Consider the following 16,754-nt stretch of genomic DNA (forward strand, 5'->3'; position numbering starts at 1 on the left):
GGGAGCCAACTTGCTTGTCATGTTGCGCTGGATACAACCTTGTTTCAGAAGCTCTTGGAGAGCTGAGGAAATCTGCCTCTCCCAAGGAAGAGGGCAGTGTGTTGCCCTACACTCGGCATAAACAGGCGTACACCTAAGGGCCTTCGGGGCTGGATGAGGCTCAAGCGGGCCCCAGGAGCCTGGCGGTACTCAGTGTTCTTGCACTGACTCGGGTGCTGACACGACGTTCTTAGGACTCCTTAAAGGGGTACTACCGAAAACTTAAAGCAGAACAGCAAGGAATGCCTCGGGAAGAGTGCTGCACGCCTTCCAATCGGCACGGCCCACCAGGGCGATTTTCGAGTCTCGTGGGGACACTGAGTTTCCCTTTCGCCCTAGAGCAGGGCAGGGAAGCTTCCTCAGGAACTGGAAGCAGCCTGCTTCTTTCGAGAAAGCTCATTTGCCTCTCGCAGGCATGCCCGCAGGGACTAAACTCCCGGCAGCAAGAGTGTTTTTGACCTGCTGGACTGGCTAGGAACGCCTCTCTGAAGCTGTGGCAGAGCTGAGGATCTCCAGCTCTCCCAGGGAAGAGTGCAGTGTGTTGCGCTTCGCTCAGGAAACACAGGGGTGCGCTGAGGGACCTACGGGGCTGGGTGCTGCTCCACAGGCCCACTGGAGCCCGGCTCCCTGAGTGTTCCTGTAAGGAAACTGGTGCTAACGTGCTAGGAGTCCGGAAAGGCCTACCCTCGTGAAACTGAAGTAGCACAGCCAAAATGCCTCATGGAAGCTGCTGCCCACCAATCTTTCTGCACGGAAACCCAGGGCCGTAGTGAAAAGCCAGTGTTTGCGTTTCGGGTTCCCTTTAGCTCTAAAGCAGGGTCAGGCTTTCTTTGTGGAACTGTAGTTGAAAGTCAGCCTGCCGATGCAGGAGACACGGGTTCGTACCCCGATCCGGGAAGGTCCCACCCGCTGCCCTAGTGCCGCACCCGGGAGCCTTAGCCGCTGCACCTAAGCCTCAGGAGCCGGCGCTCCGCAACGGGAGAGGCCACAACCGTGAGAGGTGCGCGTACACCCAAATAAGGAAAGACACAGGGCAAGATGATATCCCACCCAGGAACCGGAGGCGCCCTGTTTCTGGGAGAAAAGTCAACTTCCTATCCGAGCCCTGCACGAAATGACTAGAATCCTGGAAGCACAAGTGTTTGGGCACAAGCTTCCAGGCTGCCCGAGTGGAATGGTCAACATTGGGGAGAAAAAGGCCTGTGCCCTCAGGCCCCCATTTCGAGGTTGACGGGAAGCATAAGTACCTATTGTTTCGAGAAATTCAAAAGAGACACATGGTACTCAGGGGGCCCTTCCCTAAAGCAGCTTCTCCATACAGCGTGTTCTGCGTTGTAGGGCGTGGCCTAAAGGAAAGAATGCCGTGGGTCAGCCTAGGGGCCCGTGCACCTTCCAAAAGCCGGCTGTGTTCCACGAAGAACTGATCTTTAGTTGCAGTGGAACCCAACCCGAGTTTCTCCTTGAGGTAGGGTGACTGCAGGTGACAAGACCTAGAAGGACTGCTAAGCAGAGTGTCTCTCTCAGTATCGCTCTGACAGGGCAATGAGGCCGACCGGCATTGAATGCTGGAAGTGCTACAACCGTGTTACTGAATCCGTCTGTGACCGGAGGCAGTCTAGCTCTCCGACGCACGAGTTCAATATGTTGCCCTACACTCAGCTACGGAGGGGTGCAGCTAAGGATCTTCGCGACTGGATGAGGCTCACCAGGCCACTAGGAGCCTGCAGTGACTCAGCGTTCTTAGGCAGAATCGTGTGCGGACGCGAGGGTCCTAGGAGGCCTTTACAGCTTACTGCCTTTAAAGTAAAGCAGAGCTGCGACGTGGGTCTCATAGAAGCTGCCGCACGCCTCCCCTTCTGCATGGCAGAGCAGGGCCACACGTCGAGGCGAGTGTTCATGCTGAGCTTCCCTTTCGCTATAAAGCAGGGCAGGGGAAGCTCCCAGCCAGGAAGTCGTAGTACCCTATTTCTTTGGAGGCAACTCAGTTTCTACTCAGTGCCACGCCTGCCCTGACTAGTAAGCCGGCAAACGCACTATTCCCCGGAAGCGTCAAGGGCTCACGCAGGGCGCTTTCCAGCGGGGAAAACAAGGCTTGTGACATCAGGCCCCCCATTCGAGGTTGACGCACTGCGTAAGGACCTGTTATGCTGCCGAAGTCAGAAGAGACACAAGCTACCCACTGACCCCTTCCCGAAATCAACTTTTGTAGGCAGGGTGTTCGGCTTGTAGGGAACTGCCTAAATTTTCGAAAGCCCCAGATCGGCCTAGGGGCCTGGGCATCTTCCAAAAGCCTGCTGTGTTCCACGAAGAACTGTGCGTCAGTTGCAGTGGAACCCAGCCTGACTTTTTCCTTGGGTAAGGTGACTGCAGGTTTGAGGTCCGAGCAGGAGCGCTAAGCAGAGTGTTTTTCGAGGTAGAGCTCAGGTAAGGCAAGGGGAGCCAACTTCCTTGTCATGTTGCGCTGGATACAACCTTGTTTCAGAAGCTCTTGGAGAGCTGAGGAAATCTGCCTCTCCCAAGGAAGAGGGCAGTGTGTTGCCCTACACTCGGCATAAACAGGCGTACACCTAAGGGCCTTCGGGGCTGGATGAGGCTCAAGCGGGCCCCAGGAGCCTGGCGGTACTCAGTGTTCTTGCACTGACTCGGGTGCTGACACGACGTTCTTAGGACTCCTTAAAGGGGTACTACCGAAAACTTAAAGCAGAACAGCAAGGAATGCCTCGGGAAGGGTGCTGCACGCCTTCCAATCGGCACGGCCCACCAGGGCGATTTTCGAGTCTCGTGGGGACACTGAGTTTCCCTTTCGCCCTAGAGCAGGGCAGGGAAGCTTCCTCAGGAACTGGAAGCAGCCTGCTTCTTTCGAGAAAGCTCATTTGCCTCTCGCAGGCATGCCCGCAGGGACTAAACTCCCGGCAGCAAGAGTGTTTTTGACCTGCTGGACTGGCTAGGAACGTCTCTCTGAAGCTGTGGCAGAGCTGAGGATCTCCAGCTCTCCCAGGGAAGAGTGCAGTGTGTTGCGCTTCGCTCAGGAAACACAGGGGTGCGCTGAGGGACCTACGGGGCTGGGTGCTGCTCCACAGGCCCACTGGAGCCCGGCTCCCTGAGTGTTCCTGTAAGGAAACTGGTGCTAACGTGCTAGGAGTCCGGAAAGGCCTACCCTCGTGAAACTGAAGTAGCACAGCCAAAATGCCTCATGGAAGCTGCTGCCCACCAATCTTTCTGCACGGAAACCCAGGGCCGTAGTGAAAAGCCAGTGTTTGCGTTTCGGGTTCCCTTTAGCTCTAAAGCAGGGTCAGGCTTTCTTTGTGGAACTGTAGTTGAAAGTCAGCCTGCCGATGCAGGAGACACGGGTTCGTACCCCGATCCGGGAAGGTCCCACCCGCTGCCCTAGTGCCGCACCCGGGAGCCTTAGCCGCTGCACCTAAGCCTCAGGAGCCGGCGCTCCGCAACGGGAGAGGCCACAACCGTGAGAGGTGCGCGTACACCCAAATAAGGAAAGACACAGGGCAAGATGATATCCCACCCAGGAACCGGAGGCGCCCTGTTTCTGGGAGAAAAGTCAACTTCCTATCCGAGCCCTGCACGAAATGACTAGAATCCTGGAAGCACAAGTGTTTGGGCACAAGCTTCCAGGCTGCCCGAGTGGAATGGTCAACACTGGGGAGAAAAAGGCCTGTGCCCTCAGGCCCCCATTTCGAGGTTGACGGGAAGCATCAGTACCTATTGTTTCGAAAAATTCAAAAGAGACACATGGTACTCAGGGGGCCCTTCCCTAAAGCAGCTTCTCCATACAGCGTGTTCTGCGTTGTAGGGCGTGGCCTAAAGGAAAGAATGCCGTGGGTCAGCCTAGGGGCCCGTGCACCTTCCAAAAGCCGGCTGTGTTCCACGAAGAACTGATCTTTAGTTGCAGTGGAACCCAACCCGAGTTTCTCCTTGAGGTAGGGTGACTGCAGGTGACAGGACCTAGAAGGACTGCTAAGCAGAGTGTCTCTCTCAGTATCGCTCTGACAGGGCAATGAGGCCGACCGGCATTGAATGCTGGAAGTGCTACAACCGTGTTACTGAATCCGTCTGTGACCGGAGGCAGTCTAGCTCTCCGACGCACGAGTTCAATATGTTGCCCTACACTCAGCTACGGAGGGGTGCAGCTAAGGATCTTCGCGACTGGATGAGGCTCACCAGGCCACTAGGAGCCTGCAGTGACTCAGCGTTCTTAGGCAGAATCGTGTGCGGACGCGAGGGTCCTAGGAGGCCTTTACAGCTTACTGCCTTTAAAGTAAAGCAGAGCTGCGACGTGGGTCTCATAGAAGCTGCCGCATGCCTCCCCTTCTGCATGGCAGAGCAGGGCCACACGTCGAGGCGAGTGTTCATGCTGAGTTTCCCTTTCGCTATAAAGCAGGGCAGGGGAAGCTCCCAGCCAGGAAGTCGTAGTACCCTATTTCTTTGGAGGCAACTCAGTTTCTACTCAGTGCCACGCCTGCCCTGACTAGTAAGCCGGCAAACGCACTATTCCCCGGAAGCGTCAAGGGCTCACGCAGGGCGCTTTCCAGCGGGGAAAACAAGGCTTGTGACATCAGGCCCCCCATTCGAGGTTGACGCACTGCGTAAGGACCTGTTATGCTGACGAAGTCAGAAGAGACACAAGCTACCCACTGACCCCTTCCCGAAATCAACTTTTGTAGGCAGGGTGTTCGGCTTGTAGGGAACTGCCTAAATTTTCGAAAGCCCCAGATCGGCCTAGGGGCCTGGGCATCTCCCAAAAGCCTGCTGTGTTCCACGAAGAACTGTGCGTCAGTTGCAGTGGAACCCAGCCTGACTTCTTCCTTGGGTAAGGTGACTGCAGGTTTGAGGTCCGAGCAGGAGCGCTAAGCAGAGTGTTTTTCGAGGTAGAGCTCAGGTAAGGCAAGGGGAGCCAACTTCCTTGTCATGTTGCGCTGGATACAACCTTGTTTCAGAAGCTCTTGGAGAGCTGAGGAAATCTGCCTCTCCCAAGGAAGAGGGCAGTGTGTTGCCCTACACTCGGCATAAACAGGCGTACACCTAAGGGCCTTCGGGGCTGGATGAGGCTCAAGCGGGCCCCAGGAGCCTGGCGGTACTCAGTGTTCTTGCACTGACTCGGGTGCTGACACGACGTTCTTAGGACTCCTTAAAGGGGTACTACCGAAAACTTAAAGCAGAACAGCAAGGAATGCCTCGGGAAGGGTGCTGCACGCCTTCCAATCGGCACGGCCCACCAGGGCGATTTTCGAGTCTCGTGGGGACACTGAGTTTCCCTTTCGCCCTAGAGCAGGGCAGGGAAGCTTCCTCAGGAACTGGAAGCAGCCTGCTTCTTTCGAGAAAGCTCATTTGCCTCTCGCAGGCATGCCCGCAGGGACTAAACTCCCGGCAGCAAGAGTGTTTTTGACCTGCTGGACTGGCTAGGAACGTCTCTCTGAAGCTGTGGCAGAGCTGAGGATCTCCAGCTCTCCCAGGGAAGAGTGCAGTGTGTTGCGCTTCGCTCAGGAAACACAGGGGTGCGCTGAGGGACCTACGGGGCTGGGTGCTGCTCCACAGGCCCACTGGAGCCCGGCTCCCTGAGTGTTCCTGTAAGGAAACTGGTGCTAACGTGCTAGGAGTCCGGAAAGGCCTACCCTCGTGAAACTGAAGTAGCACAGCCAAAATGCCTCATGGAAGCTGCTGCCCACCAATCTTTCTGCACGGAAACCCAGGGCCGTAGTGAAAAGCCAGTGTTTGCGTTTCGGGTTCCCTTTAGCTCTAAAGCAGGGTCAGGCTTTCTTTGTGGAACTGTAGTTGAAAGTCAACCTGCCGATGCAGGAGACACGGGTTCGTACCCCGATCCGGGAAGGTCCCACCCGCTGCCCTAGTGCCGCACCCGGGAGCCTTAGCCGCTGCACCTAAGCCTCAGGAGCCGGCGCTCCGCAACGGGAGAGGCCACAACCGTGAGAGGTGCGCGTACACCCAAATAAGGAAAGACACAGGGCAAGATGATATCCCACCCAGGAACCGGAGGCGCCCTGTTTCTGGGAGAAAAGTCAACTTCCTATCCGAGCCCTGCACGAAATGACTAGAATCCTGGAAGCACAAGTGTTTGGGCACAAGCTTCCAGGCTGCCCGAGTGGAATGGTCAACACTGGGGAGAAAAAGGCCTGTGCCCTCAGGCCCCCATTTCGAGGTTGACGGGAAGCATCAGTACCTATTGTTTCGAAAAATTCAAAAGAGACACATGGTACTCAGGGGGCCCTTCCCTAAAGCAGCTTCTCCATACAGCGTGTTCTGCGTTGTAGGGCGTGGCCTAAAGGAAAGAATGCCGTGGGTCAGCCTAGGGGCCCGTGCACCTTCCAAAAGCCGGCTGTGTTCCACGAAGAACTGATCTTTAGTTGCAGTGGAACCCAACCCGAGTTTCTCCTTGAGGTAGGGTGACTGCAGGTGACAGGACCTAGAAGGACTGCTAAGCAGAGTGTCTCTCTCAGTATCGCTCTGACAGGGCAATGAGGCCGACCGGCATTGAATGCTGGAAGTGCTACAACCGTGTTACTGAATCCGTCTGTGACCGGAGGCAGTCTAGCTCTCCGACGCACGAGTTCAATATGTTGCCCTACACTCAGCTACGGAGGGGTGCAGCTAAGGATCTTCGCGACTGGATGAGGCTCACCAGGCCACTAGGAGCCTGCAGTGACTCAGCGTTCTTAGGCAGAATCGTGTGCGGACGCGAGGGTCCTAGGAGGCCTTTACAGCTTACTGCCTTTAAAGTAAAGCAGAGCTGCGACGTGGGTCTCATAGAAGCTGCCGCACGCCTCCCCTTCTGCATGGCAGAGCAGGGCCACACGTCGAGGCGAGTGTTCATGCTGAGTTTCCCTTTCGCTATAAAGCAGGGCAGGGGAAGCTCCCAGCCAGGAAGTCGTAGTACCCTATTTCTTTGGAGGCAACTCAGTTTCTACTCAGTGCCACGCCTGCCCTGACTAGTAAGCCGGCAAACGCACTATTCCCCGGAAGCGTCAAGGGCTCACGCAGGGCGCTTTCCAGCGGGGAAAACAAGGCTTGTGACATCAGGCCCCCCATTCGAGGTTGACGCACTGCGTAAGGACCTGTTATGCTGACGAAGTCAGAAGAGACACAAGCTACCCACTGACCCCTTCCCGAAATCAACTTTTGTAGGCAGGGTGTTCGGCTTGTAGGGAACTGCCTAAATTTTCGAAAGCCCCAGATCGGCCTAGGGGCCTGGGCATCTCCCAAAAGCCTGCTGTGTTCCACGAAGAACTGTGCGTCAGTTGCAGTGGAACCCAGCCTGACTTTTTCCTTGGGTAAGGTGACTGCAGGTTTGAGGTCCGAGCAGGAGCGCTAAGCAGAGTGTTTTTCGAGGTAGAGCTCAGGTAAGGCAAGGGGAGCCAACTTCCTTGTCATGTTGCGCTGGATACAACCTTGTTTCAGAAGCTCTTGGAGAGCTGAGGAAATCTGCCTCTCCCAAGGAAGAGGGCAGTGTGTTGCCCTACACTCGGCATAAACAGGCGTACACCTAAGGGCCTTCGGGGCTGGATGAGGCTCAAGCGGGCCCCAGGAGCCTGGCGGTACTCAGTGTTCTTGCACTGACTCGGGTGCTGACACGACGTTCTTAGGACTCCTTAAAGGGGTACTACCGAAAACTTAAAGCAGAACAGCAAGGAATGCCTCGGGAAGGGTGCTGCACGCCTTCCAATCGGCACGGCCCACCAGGGCGATTTTCGAGTCTCGTGGGGACACTGAGTTTCCCTTTCGCCCTAGAGCAGGGCAGGGAAGCTTCCTCAGGAACTGGAAGCAGCCTGCTTCTTTCGAGAAAGCTCATTTGCCTCTCGCAGGCATGCCCGCAGGGACTAAACTCCCGGCAGCAAGAGTGTTTTTGACCTGCTGGACTGGCTAGGAACGTCTCTCTGAAGCTGTGGCAGAGCTGAGGATCTCCAGCTCTCCCAGGGAAGAGTGCAGTGTGTTGCGCTTCGCTCAGGAAACACAGGGGTGCGCTGAGGGACCTACGGGGCTGGGTGCTGCTCCACAGGCCCACTGGAGCCCGGCTCCCTGAGTGTTCCTGTAAGGAAACTGGTGCTAACGTGCTAGGAGTCCGGAAAGGCCTACCCTCGTGAAACTGAAGTAGCACAGCCAAAATGCCTCATGGAAGCTGCTGCCCACCAATCTTTCTGCACGGAAACCCAGGGCCGTAGTGAAAAGCCAGTGTTTGCGTTTCGGGTTCCCTTTAGCTCTAAAGCAGGGTCAGGCTTTCTTTGTGGAACTGTAGTTGAAAGTCAGCCTGCCGATGCAGGAGACACGGGTTCGTACCCCGATCCGGGAAGGTCCCACCCGCTGCCCTAGTGCCGCACCCGGGAGCCTTAGCCGCTGCACCTAAGCCTCAGGAGCCGGCGCTCCGCAACGGGAGAGGCCACAACCGTGAGAGGTGCGCGTACACCCAAATAAGGAAAGACACAGGGCAAGATGATATCCCACCCAGGAACCGGAGGCGCCCTGTTTCTGGGAGAAAAGTCAACTTCCTATCCGAGCCCTGCACGAAATGACTAGAATCCTGGAAGCACAAGTGTTTGGGCACAAGCTTCCAGGCTGCCCGAGTGGAATGGTCAACACTGGGGAGAAAAAGGCCTGTGCCCTCAGGCCCCCATTTCGAGGTTGACGGGAAGCATCAGTACCTATTGTTTCGAAAAATTCAAAAGAGACACATGGTACTCAGGGGGCCCTTCCCTAAAGCAGCTTCTCCATACAGCGTGTTCTGCGTTGTAGGGCGTGGCCTAAAGGAAAGAATGCCGTGGGTCAGCCTAGGGGCCCGTGCACCTTCCAAAAGCCGGCTGTGTTCCACGAAGAACTGATCTTTAGTTGCAGTGGAACCCAACCCGAGTTTCTCCTTGAGGTAGGGTGACTGCAGGTGACAGGACCTAGAAGGACTGCTAAGCAGAGTGTCTCTCTCAGTATCGCTCTGACAGGGCAATGAGGCCGACCGGCATTGAATGCTGGAAGTGCTACAACCGTGTTACTGAATCCGTCTGTGACCGGAGGCAGTCTAGCTCTCCGACGCACGAGTTCAATATGTTGCCCTACACTCAGCTACGGAGGGGTGCAGCTAAGGATCTTCGCGACTGGATGAGGCTCACCAGGCCACTGGGAGCCTGCAGTGACTCAGCGTTCTTAGGCAGAATCGTGTGCGGACGCGAGGGTCCTAGGAGGCCTTTACAGCTTACTGCCTTTAAAGTAAAGCAGAGCTGCGACGTGGGTCTCATAGGAGCTGCCGCACGCCTCCCCTTCTGCATGGCAGAGCAGGGCCACACGTCGAGGCGAGTGCTCATGCTGAGTTTCCCTTTCGCTATAAAGCAGGGCAGGGGAAGCTCCCAGCCAGGAAGTCGTAGTACCCTATTTCTTTGGAGGCAACTCAGTTTCTACTCAGTGCCACGCCTGCCCTGACTAGTAAGCCGGCAAACGCACTATTCCCCGGAAGCGTCAAGGGCTCACGCAGGGCGCTTTCCAGCGGGGAAAACAAGGCTTGTGACATCAGGCCCCCCATTCGAGGTTGACGCACTGCGTAAGGACCTGTTATGCTGACGAAGTCAGAAGAGACACAAGCTACCCACTGACCCCTTCCCGAAATCAACTTTTGTAGGCAGGGTGTTCGGCTTGTAGGGAACTGCCTAAATTTTCGAAAGCCCCAGATCGGCCTAGGGGCCTGGGCATCTCCCAAAAGCCTGCTGTGTTCCACGAAGAACTGTGCGTCAGTTGCAGTGGAACCCAGCCTGACTTTTTCCTTGGGTAAGGTGACTGCAGGTTTGAGGTCCGAGCAGGAGCGCTAAGCAGAGTGTTTTTCGAGGTAGAGCTCAGGTAAGGCAAGGGGAGCCAACTTCCTTGTCATGTTGCGCTGGATACAACCTTGTTTCAGAAGCTCTTGGAGAGCTGAGGAAATCTGCCTCTCCCAAGGAAGAGGGCAGTGTGTTGCCCTACACTCGGCATAAACAGGCGTACACCTAAGGGCCTTCGGGGCTGGATGAGGCTCAAGCGGGCCCCAGGAGCCTGGCGGTACTCAGTGTTCTTGCACTGACTCGGGTGCTGACACGACGTTCTTAGGACTCCTTAAAGGGGTACTACCGAAAACTTAAAGCAGAACAGCAAGGAATGCCTCGGGAAGGGTGCTGCACGCCTTCCAATCGGCACGGCCCACCAGGGCGATTTTCGAGTCTCGTGGGGACACTGAGTTTCCCTTTCGCCCTAGAGCAGGGCAGGGAAGCTTCCTCAGGAACTGGAAGCAGCCTGCTTCTTTCGAGAAAGCTCATTTGCCTCTCGCAGGCATGCCCGCAGGGACTAAACTCCCGGCAGCAAGAGTGTTTTTGACCTGCTGGACTGGCTAGGAACGTCTCTCTGAAGCTGTGGCAGAGCTGAGGATCTCCAGCTCTCCCAGGGAAGAGTGCAGTGTGTTGCGCTTCGCTCAGGAAACACAGGGGTGCGCTGAAGGACCTACGGGGCTGGGTGCTGCTCCACAGGCCCACTGGAGCCCGGCTCCCTGAGTGTTCCTGTAAGGAAACTGGTGCTAACGTGCTAGGAGTCCGGAAAGGCCTACCCTCGTGAAACTAAAGTAGCACAGCCAAAATGCCTCATGGAAGCTGCTGCCCACCAATCTTTCTGCACGGAAACCCAGGGCCGTAGTGAAAAGCCAGTGTTTGCGTTTCGGGTTCCCTTTAGCTCTAAAGCAGGGTCAGGCTTTCTTTGTGGAACTGTAGTTGAAAGTCAGCCTGCCGATGCAGGAGACACGGGTTCGTACCCCGATCCGGGAAGGTCCCACCCGCTGCCCTAGTGCCGCACCCGGGAGCCTTAGCCGCTGCACCTAAGCCTCAGGAGCTGGCGCTCCGCAACGGGAGAGGCCACAACCGTGAGAGGTGCGCGTACACCCAAATAAGGAAAGACACAGGGCAAGATGATATCCCACCCAGGAACCGGAGGCGCCCTGTTTCTGGGAGAAAAGTCAACTTCCTATCCGAGCCCTGCACGAAATGACTAGAATCCTGGAAGCACAAGTGTTTGGGCACAAGCTTCCAGGCTGCCCGAGTGGAATGGTCAACACTGGGGAGAAAAAGGCCTGTGCCCTCAGGCCCCCATTTCGAGGTTGACGGGAAGCATCAGTACCTATTGTTTCGAGAAATTCAAAAGAGACACATGGTACTCAGGGGGCCCTTCCCTAAAGCAGCTTCTCCATACAGCGTGTTCTGCGTTGTAGGGCGTGGCCTAAAGGAAAGTATGCCGTGGGTCAGCCTAGGGGCCCGTGCACCTTCCAAAAGCCGGCTGTGTTCCACGAAGAACTGATCTTTAGTTGCAGTGGAACCCAACCCGAGTTTCTCCTTGAGGTAGGGTGACTGCAGGTGACAGGACCTAGAAGGACTGCTAAGCAGAGTGTCTCTCTCAGTATCGCTCTGACAGGGCAATGAGGCCGACCGGCATTGAATGCTGGAAGTGCTACAACCGTGTTACTGAATCCGTCTGTGACCGGAGGCAGTCTAGCTCTCCGACGCACGAGTTCAATATGTTGCCCTACACTCAGCTACGGAGGGGTGCAGCTAAGGATCTTCGCGACTGGATGAGGCTCACCAGGCCACTAGGAGCCTGCAGTGACTCAGCGTTCTTAGGCAGAATCGTGTGCGGACGCGAGGGTCCTAGGAGGCCTTTACAGCTTACTGCCTTTAAAGTAAAGCAGAGCTGCGACGTGGGTCTCATAGAAGCTGCCGCACGCCTCCCCTTCTGCATGGCAGAGCAGGGCCACACGTCGAGGCGAGTGTTCATGCTGAGTTTCCCTTTCGCTATAAAGCAGGGCAGGGGAAGCTCCCAGCCAGGAAGTCGTAGTACCCTATTTCTTTGGAGGCAACTCAGTTTCTACTCAGTGCCACGCCTGCCCTGACTAGTAAGCCGGCAAACGCACTATTCCCCGGAAGCGTCAAGGGCTCACGCAGGGCGCTTTCCAGCGGGGAAAACAAGGCTTGTGACATCAGGCCCCCCATTCGAGGTTGACGCACTGCGTAAGGACCTGTTATGCTGCCGAAGTCAGAAGAGACACAAGCTACCCACTGACCCCTTCCCGAAATCAACTTTTGTAGGCAGGGTGTTCGGCTTGTAGGGAACTGCCTAAATTTTCGAAAGCCCCAGATCGGCCTAGGGGCCTGGGCATCTCCCAAAAGCCTGCTGTGTTCCACGAAGAACTGTGCGTCAGTTGCAGTGGAACCCAGCCTGACTTTTTCCTTGGGTAAGGTGACTGCAGGTTTGAGGTCCGAGCAGGAGCGCTAAGCAGAGTGTTTTCCGAGGTAGAGCTCAGGTAAGGCAAGGGGAGCCAACTTCCTTGTCATGTTGCGCTGGATACAACCTTGTTTCAGAAGCTCTTGGAGAGCTGAGGAAATCTGCCTCTCCCAAGGAAGAGGGCAGTGTGTTGCCCTACACTCGGCATAAACAGGCGTACACCTAAGGGCCTTCGGGGCTGGATGAGGCTCAAGCGGGCCCCAGGAGCCTGGCGGTACTCAGTGTTCTTGCACTGACTCGGGTGCTGACACGACGTTCTTAGGACTCCTTAAAGGGGTACTACCGAAAACTTAAAGCAGAACAGCAAGGAATGCCTCGGGAAGGGTGCTGCACGCCTTCCAATCGGCACGGCCCACCAGGGCGATTTTCGAGTCTCGTGGGGACACTGAGTTTCCCTTTCGCCCTAGAGCAGGGCAGGGAAGCTTCCTCGGGAACTGGAAGCAGCCTGCTTCTTTCGAGAAAGCTCATTTGCCTCTCGCAGGCATGCCCGCAGGGACTAAACTCCCGGCAGCAAGAGTGTTTTTGACCTGCTGGACTGGCTAGGAACGTCTCTCTGAAGCTGTGGCAGAGCTGAGGATCTCCAGCTCTCCCAGGGAAGAGTGCAGTGTGTTGTGCTTCGCTCAGGAAACACAGGGGTGCGCTGAGGGACCTACGGGGCTGGGTGCTGCTCCACAGGCCCACTGGAGCCCGGCTCCCTGAGTGTTCCTGTAAGGAAACTGGTGCTAACGTGCTAGGAGTCCGGAAAGGCCTACCCTCGTGAAACTGAAGTAGCACAGCCAAAATGCCTCATGGAAGCTGCTGCCCAACAATCTTTCCGCACGGAAACCCAGGGCCGTAGTGAAAAGCCAGTGTTTGCGTTTCGGGTTCCCTTTAGCTCTAAAGCAGGGTCAGGCTTTCTTTGTGGAACTGTAGTTGAAAGTCAGCCTGCCGATGCAGGAGACACGGGTTCGTACCCCGATCCGGGAAGGTCCCACCCGCTGCCCTAGTGCCGCACCCGGGAGCCTTAGCCGCTGCACCTAAGCCTCAGGAGCCGGCGCTCCGCAACGGGAGAGGCCACAACCGTGAGAGGTGCGCGTACACCCAAATAAGGAAAGACACAGGGCAAGATGATATCCCACCCAGGAACCGGAGGCGCCCTGTTTCTGGGAGAAAAGTCAACTTCCTATCCGAGCCCTGCACGAAATGACTAGAATCCTGGAAGCACAAGTGTTTGGGCACAAGCTTCCAGGCTGCCCGAGTGGAATGGTCAACACTGGGGAGAAAAAGGCCTGTGCCCTCAGGCCCCCATTTCGAGGTTGACGGGAAGCATCAGTACCTATTGTTTCGAAAAATTCAAAAGAGACACATGGTACTCAGGGGGCCCTTCCCTAAAGCAGCTTCTCCATACAGCGTGTTCTGCGTTGTAGGGCGTGGCCTAAAGGAAAGAATGCCGTGGGTCAGCCTAGGGGCCCGTGCACCTTCCAAAAGCCGGCTGTGTTCCACGAAGAACTGATCTTTAGTTGCAGTGGAACCCAACCCGAGTTTCTCCTTGAGGTAGGGTGACTGCAGGTGACAGGACCTAGAAGGACTGCTAAGCAGAGTGTCTCTCTCAGTATCGCTCTGACAGGGCAATGAGGCCGACCGGCATTGAATGCTGGAAGTGCTACAACCGTGTTACTGAATCCGTCTGTGACCGGAGGCAGTCTAGCTCTCCGACGCACGAGTTCAATATGTTGCCCTACACTCAGCTACGGAGGGGTGCAGCTAAGGATCTTCGCGACTGGATGAGGCTCACCAGGCCACTGGGAGCCTGCAGTGACTCAGCGTTCTTAGGCAGAATCGTGTGCGGACGCGAGGGTCCTAGGAGGCCTTTACAGCTTACTGCCTTTAAAGTAAAGCAGAGCTGCGACGTGGGTCTCATAGGAGCTGCCGCACGCCTCCCCTTCTGCATGGCAGAGCAGGGCCACACGTCGAGGCGAGTGCTCATGCTGAGTTTCCCTTTCGCTATAAAGCAGGGCAGGGGAAGCTCCCAGCCAGGAAGTCGTAGTACCCTATTTCTTTGGAGGCAACTCAGTTTCTACTCAGTGCCACGCCTGCCCTGACTAGTAAGCCGGCAAACGCACTATTCCCCGGAAGCGTCAAGGGCTCACGCAGGGCGCTTTCCAGCGGGGAAAACAAGGCTTGTGACATCAGGCCCCCCATTCGAGGTTGACGCACTGCGTAAGGACCTGTTATGCTGACGAAGTCAGAAGAGACACAAGCTACCCACTGACCCCTTCCCGAAATCAACTTTTGTAGGCAGGGTGTTCGGCTTGTAGGGAACTGCCTAAATTTTCGAAAGCCCCAGATCGGCCTAGGGGCCTGGGCATCTCCCAAAAGCCTGCTGTGTTCCACGAAGAACTGTGCGTCAGTTGCAGTGGAACCCAGCCTGACTTTTTCCTTGGGTAAGGTGACTGCAGGTTTGAGGTCCGAGCAGGAGCGCTAAGCAGAGTGTTTTTCGAGGTAGAGCTCAGGTAAGGCAAGGGGAGCCAACTTCCTTGTCATGTTGCGCTGGATACAACCTTGTTTCAGAAGCTCTTGGAGAGCTGAGGAAATCTGCCTCTCCCAAGGAAGAGGGCAGTGTGTTGCCCTACACTCGGCATAAACAGGCGTACACCTAAGGGCCTTCGGGGCTGGATGAGGCTCAAGCGGGCCCCAGGAGCCTGGCGGTACTCAGTGTTCTTGCACTGACTCGGGTGCTGACACGACGTTCTTAGGACTCCTTAAAGGGGTACTACCGAAAACTTAAAGCAGAACAGCAAGGAATGCCTCGGGAAGGGTGCTGCACGCCTTCCAATCGGCACGGCCCACCAGGGCGATTTTCGAGTCTCGTGGGGACACTGAGTTTCCCTTTCGCCCTAGAGCAGGGCAGGGAAGCTTCCTCAGGAACTGGAAGCAGCCTGCTTCTTTCGAGAAAGCTCATTTGCCTCTCGCAGGCATGCCCGCAGGGACTAAACTCCCGGCAGCAAGAGTGTTTTTGACCTGCTGGACTGGCTAGGAACGTCTCTCTGAAGCTGTGGCAGAGCTGAGGATCTCCAGCTCTCCCAGGGAAGAGTGCAGTGTGTTGCGCTTCGCTCAGGAAACACAGGGGTGCGCTGAAGGACCTACGGGGCTGGGTGCTGCTCCACAGGCCCACTGGAGCCCGGCTCCCTGAGTGTTCCTGTAAGGAAACTGGTGCTAACGTGCTAGGAGTCCGGAAAGGCCTACCCTCGTGAAACTAAAGTAGCACAGCCAAAATGCCTCATGGAAGCTGCTGCCCACCAATCTTTCTGCACGGAAACCCAGGGCCGTAGTGAAAAGCCAGTGTTTGCGTTTCGGGTTCCCTTTAGCTCTAAAGCAGGGTCAGGCTTTCTTTGTGGAACTGTAGTTGAAAGTCAGCCTGCCGATGCAGGAGACACGGGTTCGTACCCCGATCCGGGAAGGTCCCACCCGCTGCCCTAGTGCCGCACCCGGGAGCCTTAGCCGCTGCACCTAAGCCTCAGGAGCTGGCGCTCCGCAACGGGAGAGGCCACAACCGTGAGAGGTGCGCGTACACCCAAATAAGGAAAGACACAGGGCAAGATGATATCCCACCCAGGAACCGGAGGCGCCCTGTTTCTGGGAGAAAAGTCAACTTCCTATCCGAGCCCTGCACGAAATGACTAGAATCCTGGAAGCACAAGTGTTTGGGCACAAGCTTCCAGGCTGCCCGAGTGGAATGGTCAACACTGGGGAGAAAAAGGCCTGTGCCCTCAGGCCCCCATTTCGAGGTTGACGGGAAGCATCAGTACCTATTGTTTCGAGAAATTCAAAAGAGACACATGGTACTCAGGGGGCCCTTCCCTAAAGCAGCTTCTCCATACAGCGTGTTCTGCGTTGTAGGGCGTGGCCTAAAGGAAAGTATGCCGTGGGTCAGCCTAGGGGCCCGTGCACCTTCCAAAAGCCGGCTGTGTTCCACGAAGAACTGATCTTTAGTTGCAGTGGAACCCAACCCGAGTTTCTCCTTGAGGTAGGGTGACTGCAGGTGACAGGACCTAGAAGGACTGCTAAGCAGAGTGTCTCTCTCAGTATCGCTCTGACAGGGCAATGAGGCCGACCGGCATTGAATGCTGGAAGTGCTACAACCGTGTTACTGAATCCGTCTGTGACCGGAGGCAGTCTAGCTCTCCGACGCACGAGTTCAATATGTTGCCCTACACTCAGCTACGGAGGGGTGCAGCTAAGGATCTTCGCGACTGGATGAGGCTCACCAGGCCACTAGGAGCCTGCAGTGACTCAGCGTTCTTAGGCAGAATCGTGTGCGGACGCGAGGGTCCTAGGAGGCCTTTACAGCTTACTGCCTTTAAAGTAAAGCAGAGCTGCGACGTGGGTCTCATAGAAGCTGCCGCACGCCTCCCCTTCTGCATGGCAGAGCAGGGCCA

The sequence above is a fragment of the Mesoplodon mirus genome (genome assembly GCF_964341445.2).
Source record: "Mesoplodon mirus genome assembly, chromosome: 17".
In the NCBI taxonomy this organism is placed as follows: domain Eukaryota; kingdom Metazoa; phylum Chordata; class Mammalia; order Artiodactyla; family Ziphiidae; genus Mesoplodon; species Mesoplodon mirus.